The sequence below is a fragment of the Callospermophilus lateralis genome, chromosome 13 (assembly GCF_048772815.1).
Source record: "Callospermophilus lateralis isolate mCalLat2 chromosome 13, mCalLat2.hap1, whole genome shotgun sequence".
In the NCBI taxonomy this organism is placed as follows: domain Eukaryota; kingdom Metazoa; phylum Chordata; class Mammalia; order Rodentia; family Sciuridae; genus Callospermophilus; species Callospermophilus lateralis.
The window spans coordinates 34,144,776-34,157,661 of NC_135317.1; the positions used below are offsets into that span (position 1 = coordinate 34,144,776).

The 12,886-nt window shown below is 33.9% G+C and overlaps 1 protein-coding gene and 1 pseudogene across 1 annotated transcript in view; one reads left to right on the forward strand and one right to left on the reverse strand.

Moving 5' to 3' along the window:
- Positions 1–12,886, forward strand: part of Dnajc1 (DnaJ heat shock protein family (Hsp40) member C1) — a 227,311-nt gene that overhangs the window by 36,621 nt on the left and 177,804 nt on the right. The gene's annotated exons all lie outside the window — the stretch shown is intronic.
- LOC143379487 (melanoma inhibitory activity protein 2-like) lies at positions 7,805–10,406 on the reverse strand (annotated as a pseudogene).

A 12,886-nucleotide genomic window follows, 5' to 3' on the forward strand; every position in this document is an offset into this window, starting at 1 on the left:
GGCGTGTGCCACCACGCCCAGCTTTCTTTGAGCTTCTTTTGCACCACGCCCCACGGACTCATCAGATAGCTTTACATCATGGTAGTCATAGAAGTTCTTGAAGCTAGTAAACCAGCTGCTACTTAGATTAATGGAAGGCACTTCTGTAGACCTTTAGCTGTTTTTTATAAAGGTATTCATATATTGCTAAGACTTAGTTCTTTAATTGTAAGCAAACTTGTCTCTAATCTTTAAGAAAATGAATGTACTGGGGGAAAACAAGTTGAATTCACACAATTTCTATATTATAAGGACATCACTCCAATATTAACTATTATTTATGTATAAGATAATTTAAGTTAAAGAAGCACATGTTCTAGTGGTAATTAACTGTCAGTATGCTGAATGATTGCTAAAATGTGTACACATCAAAGACAATGTTTAATCAGAGTTGAATTGCCTACTTGTGTATTTTTATAGTCTTAGATGTTTCTTATAACCCTGTATTCACATATCACTTGTTGAATTTGCAGAGTCTTTGAATGAATGATGGTTTCATGAAATATTTTAACCTTTGGATACTGGGTCTTATAGAGGGTCTTTTCAGTAGTAATTTTGTGTATAATTCTACAGTCTTTTAAATTCTTTCTCTCCTATTCCTTTGCCTCCTTCTATTTCTTCACTCTCATTAGTCCCAAACTCTGGGCTAGGTCTAATGAAATCTTTTGAAGAAGCATGTGAGTCCTGCTCTTTACAGATAGGAAATAATTTGGAATCATTATAAGACAAAATATAATCAATTGGTAGACTGCCGTATGTAGTTGTAAACACTAGGCTTGCTTGTGCTGTGTCCTAGCCTTGCCTACTTTTTCAAAAAGCATTTCCAATTTAAGATGTTGCTGATCTTCCAGTCTTATCAAGTTGTGAATTGATCTTTTCACTTGTTGATTTTCCCACTTTACTGAAAGGAGAGGATTTCTGAATTCTATGAATTTACTTTGTCAGTGTTATGGTTTAGATATTTGGTGTCCTCCAAAAAGTTCATTGTGAGACAATGCAAGAAAGTTTAGAGATAAAATGATTGAGTTTATGAGAGATTTAACCTAATCAGTACATTAATTCCCTGAAAGGGATTAACTTGGTGATAACTGTGAACAAACAAGGTGTGGCTGGAGGAGGTTGGTCCTTGGGGCATGCTTTTGGTGTTTATATTTTGTCCTAGTGAGGGGATCTCCAGCTGGCGGATCTTTTTGCCCTTTCCCTTTCCCTCTGGGGAGAATCTTTAGTACTAGGAACTCTTTAGTACTTCTTGAATATTGTATTATGTATTAAAAGTTAATTAAGAAAAATATATATTTCTTCATATATATTTAGTTGCTAAGAAATTAAACAGTTGGAAGAAATTTAGAAATTTTAGGGAGAAAATTATTGAAGCTTATCTAAATTATATAATAAAGTAAATGTTCCTATACAGAACCTAGACATCCCCATTTAGATTAAAAACACAGGTGTGGTGGTGCACTCCTGTAATTCCAGTGACTTCAGAGATTCAAGCAGGTGAATCAAAAGTTCAAGGGCAGCCTCAGCAACTTAGTGAGGTCCTAAGCCACTTACCAAGACCCTTGCATAAATATATACATACATACATACATACATACATACATGCTGGGGATATGTCTCAGTGGTAAAGTGCCTGTGGGTTCAATTTCTAGTAAACAACAAAACAAACAACCCTTTTGCAGTTCAATATTATCTAATGGTTGTTTTGATATATAAAATGTAAAATCTGTCTTGGGTATGGATTTTTTTTTTCCCACATGTCACTTTGGAAAAAAAAAATACTAGTTTTTTTTGTTTGTTTTTTTTTAGATTTTTCATGGATTTTTTGTATTATACAATTATTTCATCTTTCCTAAAATGAGAAATGACCTATTATAAACCCTCATAATTCAGATGGGAATGTGGAGATTGCGAATGATGTAATGATCACATGTAAGATCATAGTAGAATATAAACTTCCTGACTCTTAATGTAAATATTTTATTGGGTATATTAGGATGCTTTTATTTAATGAAAAAAATTATAGTAATTGACTATTGGCTCCATATACTTTGGTCTCTTGCTTTAGGAATCAGTTCTAAATTGAAGTCCAAAATTGACCCTCACAATTAAGAGAATTCAGAAGAGATATAGAGATATCTGTATCTTTTTGAGCCATACGTGTCTTTGCATGGGTTCCTACTTTGGGAATTATTTTTCTTTCAGAATTTTTAACTTAATTCATATTTTAGTTTCTATAAATATCTACAAAACAAGAGTGAATTCTTGAGAAGAATCTGGTATTAGTTCCTTTATACAAAGTAAGCTTTGTAAATTAGATCATTAGATTGTAGCTTTTAGCTAAGTAATGTTTACTTGGAATGGTCTATTGTTTTCACTTTTTAAGTTTGGTAGTTTTCTTTTTTAAAAAAATTGCTAAGATAAAGGCTTGAGTTTTGTCTGGTATTTAAGTACTAGGATTCTGCTTTTGTGCTCATGAGAATATTTCAAGGGAGTAGGAGTCCAGTAGTGTGGTGAGGGTCCACTCTATTCTCTATCTACCTCCAAAAAAAGCATCATCATGCTCCAACTCATTCAAGAGAGTAGACGTGGGGTTATATCTGCTTCTTTCTTCTGTTGCTTACCATTGGCTCTTTGCCTCTTTACTGATTGTTTTGATTGATTGCTTTTGCAATGTTTGTGCTGGTGTTATGGAAAAAAAGAGAAATAGAAGATCCTAGTAGGTGGCCTGCATTCACAAAAAGACTAAGAGAAAGGCTGAAGCTGCCATAATTGTCTTTTTCTCCACCAATTTTAACATGGCCATGGAAATCAACATAGCATCTGTCTCATAAGGAAAGCAGAATTCTCTAGTTACTAAGTAGGAAGAGTTGAGGAAAGCCAGAGTAGGGAAACATCTCTTCCTCTTAAAATGCAAGGGTAACCTTTTCAAAGTGCTGTTGGTCTTTGTTAGATTAAGAAATACAATGTATTATCCCTTCACAACCCTCCTCAAAATAATCTGTTGGGATTTTCCCATTATTTGACTAGCATTTAGAAATATAATTACTAATAAGATTCAGTAATAAATAATATGGCCAGGAGAAAATTTGACATGGAATTTCAGCTGATGGCAGGATGATGTTGGTACCTTTGGGAGCATGGATAGTGAGGAAAAGACAGCGTTAGGATTAATGAATAAACATTTATGTGAATTGCCTTAGTTTGCAACTAAACAATTATGTACTTTTGTTATTTACCTTACTTCATAGAAACAAGACTTTCACATGTCAACAGTGCACAACATACTTTTACCAAATATTTGTACACCTAGTTGGTACATGACACTTTTCTAGGTTTTATAGAATATGTTGAGAATATGATCCTTGCTCTCAAATATACATGATTTTAAAAAGACGTGACTGTATTTGAGAAGCAGAAAAATGAGTCAGCAGTAAACCTATCACTATCTTAAAAAATATAGCCCTTTAAGATATAAAGTTTCTCTTTAAGTAATAAATTGTAGTCATAGAAATATTGCTTATTCAGCAGCTATAAGGTTGTTACAGACCTCTTCAGTGAATTTTAGTATTTCTTTATTACATTTTTGCCCATCTAAATCTTTCTCTAATCTTTCCCTAATTTATCTAGAAGAAATTTGAGGTATTACATTTAAAAAATACAAGTCAGAAAATTGAATAGTTTAATAAAGTACATGTGTAGATTAAGTTTAGGGATAACTTATCTTCCTTTGAAAGTGTTTCTTAATTAAAAACAGATGAGAGTAGAAAAGAAGGTATTCAGAACACTAAATAAAATGCTGTGCTTTGTGGAATTGGCAGAATTCATCAATACATGTAACAATGATTTATCATTGCATTTGGTCCTAACACATATCTGTGTAGATCAACAGAGGCACAGTAAGAAGGATAGGTAGTGTAAAACACTAAGGTGAAAGGGTTAATTGGCCTTGTTGGGTTCAATTTGCCACTCTAGTGGCACTTTCTGTTGTCTGTGTAAACAGAGTTGCAAAGTACTTTCCCACTAAGCTCTTTTATTTATACAGTTGAACCACCAATGAGGGATGGATCAGTTTACCAATTGTTAGGCCTTTTCTTCCTCCTTTTCTGCCCACTTCATGCTTTTTTCTCCAGCTGTTGCTACATACTTCTTTAATCCTAATCTTTCCTTAGTCCTTATGAATGTTTTTTAAGTTTCTTTTTTTCTCTTATTGATTCATGTGTGTGGATATTATACCTTGTTCTACTGAACTGTCCTTAATTCTTCCTCACCTCTGTTCTCATTTTATCAATTTATACCACAAAACTTACTGAAACTCTGAAATTTTTTTTCAAGTAACATTTTAAAAACTCTTTAAAAATTAAAACATATATAGCTAAAGTCCTCTTTATCTGCTAGTACCTCCACCCTACTGTGAGTTAATATATTAAAATATGTACTTCTAAACAATTATAGTATTTTTATATATTTATAAATATTTTGCTGGAAATTTATGATATTCTGAAAATATCATTCTGCTTTTTTCACTATACGTTGTATTTTTATGAAGTATGCATATTACATAGAGGTGCATTCATGTTACCTAGATCTAATTTAAACTGATAACTGCATTGCATTTCACATTTTAGTTTTTTACCTATTAATGGACATTAAAGTTATATTCAGTTATTTTCTCTATTTTAAGCAATGCCACAATGAACAGACTTATAGATGTTGTTATGTATGTATCACTAGTTTTTCCAGGCAGTGTTTTCCAAAGAGCATTAATAAAATCAGTTTAGTAGTTTGGAATCTGCATTTTAAAAGAGAACAGAACGTAGTAAAAAGTGTCAGAGTAAATGGTATTTATTTTTGCATGAAATATATATTGTTGGGTTTGAGTTATAAATATTAAATGAAATCTGCTACTGTAGAACTCAATCAAAAAGTTTAATAAAGAATATTTTTATATTGTATATCTTAGCCTACTCTGGGTTATGTGCCTACAAGTGGATTATTCTGGATCATAGGCTACGTCATATTTTGTTAGACACAGCCAACTTTTCCAAGTGGCAGTGCTAATTTATGCTCCCCACATGCTAATCACTATTTAATTTTCTTGTTTAACACTTTTGCATTTTCTATATTCTTGAGGATGAAAAATTTTATCTTATTTTAATTTTAACTAGTGAGGTTAAGTATAACTTCTTTATAATGGAAAAGTATTAAGGCCTGTCCAGTTGACAGATTACTATTAAAAATTGTATGAAAGCTAGAGAAACCTTCATCTCCACAATTTTTTCTAACATTTTCTTTGTTTTAAAATGATGAGCATAAAACTGTGGTCTTAACAATTATTAAAAATAATTTTATTAATGATATCACATTCTATTACTTTACAGTTTATCTCAAATTTGTTTTTAACACAATTTTTTTTACCCAATATCAGTGCCTTTAGGTTCATAGCATATTGGAGGAATATTGATATCCCTCAATATGTGAATTTAATGCATTTCAGCAAAATTCTATTCCACCTATATTCTCTATTGTAGAAGAACAGATGCTAGGCAAGTGCTAAGAAGTATTTCAGGCCTTTGTTAAGACCACTATAGAATGAAAGAATCCTGGTAATGAATACAACATTAGAAAATAATTTAGGTCTAATTGTTGTTGGTTATCTATTTTTGGCTTAATTTATTTGATAATGGAGATATAGTCTTTTTCTTTTTAGGTTATTGTTAGTGCTTACTAAAACTTAATCAGATACCTGTTTCATTCATTGATGCTCTATTTGTCCTCATAAGTCATGTAGGAAAGACTATTCCTTTAATTATGACAGCTCAAATATTGGAAGAAAGATTCTTCTTTGGTTGTGAGAATTTTGATTTTTATAATAACAGGTAGCCCTATTATTTAGGTAATGTGCACATAAATATGTATTGTATATACTAATTTCATTTTTGGACTTAATATTTCCTTAAGGCTTATTCTATAAATTGCCAATTTTTAATATTGTTTTATTTTATTTAACTGTGGTTTATAGAGTTATAATCAAAGTTGGAAGCTGATTTGATAAATGGTGTCATATTTAGAAGGACCTTTCAGCTTTTTATTCTTTTGAAGCAAAAACTTTTTACAAGACTGTATCATGGTATTTAGGCATTTCAGTTCTGTTTTCAATCTGAAATTACCTTATTTCCAGTTTCTTGTTGTAAAACATGAGCTATATCAGCAACTATTATCCAGTAGAAGTTAAGGTAAAAGTAGTTCTGAATTAAAAATGAGTGAGTGATCATTTTATAGAGACTTTCTGTCTACTCATTTAGAGCACGTATTGTTTTATGCTGTCAAGTAAGAATTATTTATAGGATTTATTTAACAACTAGTGTAACTCTTGAGGGAAAACAGAAAGATTAGATTTATTAAACTTGTAGAGTTTCTTTTTTCAAGGCCCAACTTTTTCTCATTTAAGTTAATTGTATGCTCAAATATCATTCAGACTTTTCACTGGCCCTCAAATGTGATAAAGCTGCTTCTTATTTTTAAGAAGAAAGTCATATTACGGCATTTATTTTAGACTTCAATGTATACTCTTCACACAAAAAAGTTAAGAGAATATTTAACACTTGAATAAAGCTTTAACCACTAATTCTTAAAGTATCTTTAATAAATGTTCTTTCTTGATCTCTATGGGGAAAACATAGTTTAAAGTGTTAGTCCAATAGTCAAAACATAGTCCAATAGTCTCTGGACTGGTGCAGCTTTGCAAATTGTTACTTGTTTGCATTGATATAGAAATTGAGAGTAAGAGTTTTTAAAATTTTATAGTAGTTTGGCAGAGTCATGACTATCGAATCTAACAATAACAAAATATGGAATTATATCTTTGTTTTTTTTCATTTCAGTGTTCTAATAATTCATTTATATTTTACAAAAGTCTCCTTGAAAGCCAAACAAAGACTAGGACACTCAAAATATCAGTGAACCACAGCCGGATGCAATTCTAATTATTTTATGAAAATGGACATAAAAAAGTAGATATAATGGAAAATTGGGATAGAGTGAGCTCAAATTGTGGTTTCCAATTCCTAAAAATTTTTTGAGAACTGGATTTTTTTTTTGTACTTGAAACCTCCTGTTTACATGATATATTATTCAGTCATGTTTTCTTGTTTATTCTTAATAAGTTCAAGTTATTTTTTATGGAAAAACTAGCTGATTTTTATTATTAATGCCAAACAAGACTTTAAATCAATTAAAATATTTTATTAAGCATAGTGTTACTTTAACATTTGCAGCAATCATAGTAAATACATTTCTTGGCATAAAGGCACAGCCTTTGTTTGGAGTTTAAAATATCCCCAACTGGGTTGGGATTGTGACTCAGCGGTAGAGCACTCCCCTAGCATGAGTAGGACCCGGGTTTGATCCTCAGCACCACATAAAATAAAGGCATTGTGTTGTGTCCATCTACACCTAAAAAATGTTAAAAAAAAAATCCCCACCTGCAAGATTACAAATATAGAACTCCCATTGTTGTTTATGTAATAGTGGATTAATCAAATTAAGTTATACCATCCAGAATAAAATAAAATGGAAGTAATTTACTCATAAGATTCATATTTAAATCTTTATTTACAAAATACTATTCTAAGAATTATAATTCCATTAAGCTTAAATTGGAACAAAAGTAAAATCACTGAAGTAATAGCAGATACTTAAACTAAAAATAAGAGCTAAATCAAATAACTTTGAAGAGAGATCAAAACTATTGTCAGGTTCCTTATTATGTTTCTGGATGTTCAGTAGCAGGCTCATTTGAAGGTGGAATCAAACATGAAGGGAACTCACTTCTACTTTCAGAATGTGGGGGAAGGAGGGGTGGAAATTCAGTTCTTGAGGGGAGATATTGAGGAAAACACTGTGGTCCCATTGGGAATGGAAGGGGTGGTGAGAATGGGGAGCAGGGGAAATCCAGCTCTTGGGGGAGATACTGAGGAAAACACTGGGGTCCCATTGGGAATGGAGGGGATGGTGGGCCTGGTGGAATATAATCTTGAAATGCTCCATACATGTTTCCTGGAGGACATGGAGGGAAAAAAGGTTCTCTTCTCATGAACTGACTACTTGGATCCACTGGAAACAAGGGACCTCTGAGTAGAGGGAAAGGTACAAAAACAGAGGCAGAACCAGTTGCTTGGTTTTCAGCAGGGAGAGATGAATCAGGCACACTGGAATCACCAAGATTGACTTTGGTATCCTTTCTACTGGATTCTGTTTCTAAAGACTTAGGCCCATCCACTTTATCTGAAGAAGGCATATTAGAACTTCTGAGTTCTGCTGGACCTGGTGGTCTATCATAATTAGAATAACATCCATCTTGCCTTTTAGAGAAAGACGTGGATCAGAATATGGTTGGCCTGGTGGAGGGATCATTATCCTATGTGCCTGTCCCCATGGAGATAACAGGGACCCGATGTCAGAAGGTGCTTTCTGAGGATCGGTTAACCTATCATAATGTGAGTCTCTTCTTTTCATTGCTAGTCAGATGGTCCAGAGGATTCTCTGGGCCCCTTGAGCCTCTTCCTCCTCCCAAAGGTGAGAGTGTGAGTGGACCTTTCTTTTCCAAATGAGGAGGTCTCATTTCAGATGAAGGTGGGCCCAAAGGCGAGGGACAATTTGGGGAATGCTTTCTGCCAAATGCTGTATTTGAAGCATAAAGTGCAAATGGATCTTTTTCTGAAAGTTTAAATTTAAACTCCTTTTCAGTTAATTTTTGTGTGTTGCGAGCATTTTGTTTCCTTAAATAATTGAGGTTTCTTTCAGTAATCCAAGCTGCCAACTCACTATTATGTGCTTTTTTTTCTCAGAGGAAATAATCTGTCCCTGAGAGAAATGAATAGTTATCTCCAATTCTTCTTCAAGATATTTGGCTTACTCTCTGTAGGTCTCCAGCTGTTCAGTTGTATGGCTGATCATTTCTTCCACTTTGGGAAGTTTTTCCTCTTGCTGTACCTGGTAATTTTCCTCTGCACTTAATTTCCTGTGGAGTTTCATTATACTTTCTTGATATCATTCCATCATGGCTTTATATTTCTGCTGAAGCTTCTGATTCTCACTTTCAAGCTGTGTATTTTCTGACTGCAAAGATGCTTGTTCAGTCTTTAGATTTTTAGTATGTTCTATAAGGTCTTCCTTTGTTTTCTCTACTTCAGATAATAAAGTAAAAATTTGACTTCTTTCTCTTTCTAAGATTTTTAAAGGGGCCTTTAGTTTAGCACCATTAACCAGTTTCTTCAAAGCTCCTTTTGGTTGATTATCTAAGTGAGCACCAGTTTCTGATTTGCTGCTCTTCATTTCCAATTCCAAGTTACCATCATCTGTTTGGGCTCCTGTGCTTGGAGAAGACCTATCTTTCATCTTCAGCAAGCATTCAGTCAGATTCGATGTGATTTTCTTTATCACTTAGAACTTTTTCTGCATGTACTTTAAAGTCTTCAAATGGTATTTTCTCTTTATCGTGGACACGTACTTGTTCCTTCCATACTTTAGCTTCTTGTTTTAAAGTCTGTTTCTGACTCTACTGAAGTTGGGAATTTTCATTCAAAGCCTCTTTTATTGCCAGCATAAGTCCTTCTTCATTCACTTGAAATATTCTGAGGGTTGTTTTAGCTTTATCTATTTGTGATTTGAGGGATTTTGATTCGTCTTCTAGGGATTTTTATCCTTTTTGATATATCCGCCAATATTTCATCCTGTTTAGAATGTTCAACTTTCTGTTCTTTTAGCTCTTTTCCTAGAAAGAGTAATTCATTCCCACATTTAGATTTGGACTTATCTAGCTATTCATATGTTGCCTCCAAATTTTGTGCTTCTGTTGAACCCTTCTCAAAACCACCATCCTTTAAAGATGACTCTAAGCCTTCATGCTCTTTTTGAACAAAGCTAACTTTTTCAAGTAGTTCACATTTTTCTTCAATTAGTCCAGAAAGTTTTAGAGCAAGCTTTCTTTCTCTTCCCACATATAGCCTTTATGCTTTTCACAGATTGAAAACGTCTCCACAAAAATGAGAGAACAGCAAAAAATCCAATAGCTGTACATATCACCAACTCCCAAAGAATGCCATAAGGATTAGGGCCTGGTTTCATGTCTTCAGACAATGTTGCCACAACCCTGCATACTTCTTCCAGGACCACCCCCTAGTATGGCTGAAGGGCAGCCCTTGGCTCCTCCAAGACTTCTTTGGCTATTGCCACCTCAACCACAGCTTGCCCAGCCATACCCACACAGGCTGTGGTTTGGTCTGTGTTTGGTCTGGAACTGGAACCTGCACCAGGCAACAGAGCAAACCACTGCAGACTGGCTGGGGGCGGTTGGGGGGAACCATCTTCACCAGCTCCCACAGGCCTCATGAGCTCACACTGCCCCCCTGTTGGGGAGTCTCTGCCCCTTCTCTATGCTGTGTGTCCTGAAGCAGCGCAAGCTCAATCTGGTCCCACTTGAGCCCACTATGCATTCTCTCCATGCCATCCACCCCTGGGTTTGGTTTCAGCCAGGCCACCGTGGAACTTTTTATGCACTAGTTATTCTATACAGTCATAATATCCAGTTTGATGTAACTAAAATTCTAAAGCTTAGTAGAATTTTTTTTTAGAACTTTTATGCCATATATTTATATTTGTACCACTTGTTGTTTTGTTTTAATGACTCATTCTTTTCCCTCCCCTCTTGGCACCTCCCCTTTTCCTTCCTTCCACCTATCTTTGTCCCTTCCCTCCATTTCTGTTCCCTCTCCTCCCTTTCCTTGCAGTGTTGGGGGCTAAACTCTAAGGCCTTCTACATGGTAGGCAAGCTCTGTACCACTGACCTACATCCCCAGCCCTATTGACACTTTCTATACAAGTAATTTAAATTACTTCTATAGGAAAACTCTCATGTTAGACTCTTTTAAAAGTAATTTTAGAAGAGTTGTAACATGGACACAAATCAGTTATGACAAGTTACTTTAAAAAAGCACAGCATATCTAATGTTCCTAAAAAGAAGGAGCTTAAAACTTGAATTATTTTTCATGTCAGTTTTTCTAGGCTACTATTTAGTTAAAAGAGTCTTCAAAATCTTTTTTTCAAATGTTCTTTTCTTTTGACTTCTCATAGGACTTGAAAACTTCTAAGTTGGTTATTATAAATATATAGCAAAGAGAAGAACAGATATGACTCTTTGAAATGGTTTTAGCTCCTGAAAGTGAATTATGTTGTTGTTAAGATAAATAGTTCATTGCTTTGATGCTTGACATCCAGACATATTTTTTTATTTCTAGTTATGCTTGAATTGTTCATGAGACAGATCTAATGTTTGAAGGAAAACATTCACTAGTAGTCATTGGTTTTCTAAATATCTCTAAATATGTAAGAAGTTCAAACGCATTATGCCACCATGTATGATTAGACTGATTATTATTTATATTTCTATGGCCAGAGTTGTATCAGTGTAAACTAAAGCACTTATCCTATTCTATAGGGCGTGAAAGTTTAGAAACTTTTTAACAAATTTAATTATGTGAGGTAATATATGTTAATTAGTTTGATTGTGGTGAATATTTCACAATGTATATACGTGTATCAGATTCAACTTATCAGATGGGCATGGTGTCATACATCTATAATCCCAGTCACTTAGGAGACTGAGGCAGGAGGATCACAAGTTCAAGGCCAGCCTCAGCAATTTATCGAGGCCCTAAGCAATTTATTGAGACCCTGTCTCAAACAAACAAAAAGACAAGCCAAAGTATCAAGTTTGCAACTTAGATATTACAGTGCTGTAATTTGTGTGTGTGTGTGTGTGTGTGTGTGTGTGTGTGTGTACTGGAGATTGAACTCAGGGGTACTCTACCACTAAGCCACAGCCTTAACCCTTTTTAAAAAAATATTTTACTTAGAGACAGGGTCTTGCTGAGGTGTTTAGTGTCTCGCTTTTGCTGAGACTGGCTTTGAACTTGCAATCCTCCTGCCTCAGCCTCCCAAGCCAGTAGGATTACAGATGTGCTCCACAGTGCCTGGTTTACAATGCTATAATTTTAAACTGTCAATTGTAACTCAATGAAGTTAGGAGAAAAGTCTAGAAGCTATTCTTTCAAACTTTAGTATGACATAAAATGTGGAAAGAGATCATAAATATAGACAAATTAGGCAAAACATCTCCAAAAATATTTAGGATAAGAGTCTAAATTGTTTGGCTGATAATTTTATTTGTTAATCAGTGAACATACTAATTATGCCTGAGAAAATAATTTTAGAAATATTTTTGTGGCAGTAACGTAGCAGAAATCAAATCAACTTTATATTCCATTGTGATCCATGTTTGAAAATAAATCTTTGGTCTGTCAACTTTAGATAGAGATGCTGACAAGGGAGGGAGTTTGTCAAGATCTACAAAGAAAAATATTCATCATGGAAGGACAGGAGCAATATTTGACAGGGTTGCAAGTACTTTCTTCCCACTTGATTAGTTGCAGATCCTTTATTATTAAGTGTTTATCAGTCTGTTGTTAAGGGAGAATTTCCTGTTTCTGTCTACTTTCTAGTTTTAGTGCTATTTCTACATTATTACTTTCAAAAAGAAATCTCATATTTCAATACTTATTAAGAAACATGAAATTTTTGTCGTTGTTTTCCTACTGACCTCCTTTAAACAACTTTGTAAAGGAGGAAAATGAGAATATTAATTTACTAAATAACTTTCAGAATGATAAAATTTGAAGAGCAACAATGGGGAAAAGGGTGTATTGTCTTAAGGGCACCAAGGAAAATAACCTTAACTCTAGAATTCTATACAAAGTGAATCTGTCTTTCAAGAAAGAGAACAAAATA